We start from the raw sequence: 1,114 nt of genomic DNA on the forward strand, positions 1-1,114 counted from the left end.
ATGGATCACAGTCCCACGCGGTCGAGGCGGGCCGCCACCGTCCATCCATCTCTGGTCTGCATGCGCGCCCGGTCCCAGGCCGCCCCGGCTGGAAGGCGGCTGGCTGCCTGGAGCTGGACCAAGTTTCCTGGAGGGTGCCGCCGTGCCCGCTGGCCATGAATCACGGGAGCGAGCGTGCGCGCGACACGGTTGCGGCCGCAAATCCCTTATTCGCGGACCCACCTGACGTCGCTTCGCTGCTGTACCGTCCTTCAAGACATTGCTGATTCTGGCTGGTAATCTACTTGGTGCTTCTAGAACGAGATTTTCACTCTGCAGCGGAGTGTGCGCTGATATGAAACTCCCTGGCAGATTAAAACTGTGCGCCGGGCCGAGACTCGAACTCGGGACCTTTGCCTTTCGCGGGCAAGTGCTCTACCGACTGAGCTACCCAAGCACGACTCACGCCCCGTCCTCACAGCTTTTACTTCTGCCAGTACCTCGTCTCCTACCTTCCAAACTTTCCAGAAGCTCTCCTGCGAACCTTGCAGAACTAGCACTCCTGAAAGAAAGGATATTGCGGAGACACGGCTTAGCCACAGCCTGAGGGATGTTTCCAGAATGAGATTTTCACTCTGCAGCGGAGTGTGCGCTGATATGAAACTTCCTGGCAGATTAAAACTATGTGCCGGACCGAGACTCGAACTCGGGACCTTTGCCTTTCGCAGGCAAGTGCTCTACCACTTTTTTTTTTTTTAATAATCTCATTTTGTTCGTTTTCGTTCGTTGTATCTGCTCTAGGCGGACGTCGAAAGACACCCGTTTTAGTTGGTTGTTGATCCATTAACTCAGTTTTTTTATTACAGAGAGCAGCTGGCCCTCTGACCGAACACGCTGAGCTACCGTGCCGGCTAGCCACTGAGCTACCCAAGCACGACTCACGCCCCGTCCTCACAGCTCTACTTCTGCCAGTACCTCGTCTCCTATCTTCCAAACTTTACAGAAGCTCTCCTGCGAACCTTGCAGAACTAGCACTCCTGAAAGAAATTTTAGATATGTAACAATGGATGTATCTGTTCTTTCTGTAAAATGTTCGGTGTAAATTCATTTGTAGAGTCTTCCCTTTTTTCTCATT

General features: G+C 52.8%; 1 non-coding gene across 1 annotated transcript; it reads right to left on the minus strand.

The window, feature by feature from the left end:
- Positions 1-361: 361 nt before the first annotated feature.
- Trnas-cga (transfer RNA serine (anticodon CGA)) lies at positions 362-436 on the minus strand. The gene has a single exon. It is a non-coding gene; the product is annotated as a tRNA-Ser (tRNA).
- Between the last annotated feature and the right edge of the window lie 678 nt (positions 437-1,114).

This window comes from Schistocerca cancellata, chromosome 3 (genome assembly GCF_023864275.1).
Source record: "Schistocerca cancellata isolate TAMUIC-IGC-003103 chromosome 3, iqSchCanc2.1, whole genome shotgun sequence".
Classification (NCBI taxonomy): domain Eukaryota; kingdom Metazoa; phylum Arthropoda; class Insecta; order Orthoptera; family Acrididae; genus Schistocerca; species Schistocerca cancellata.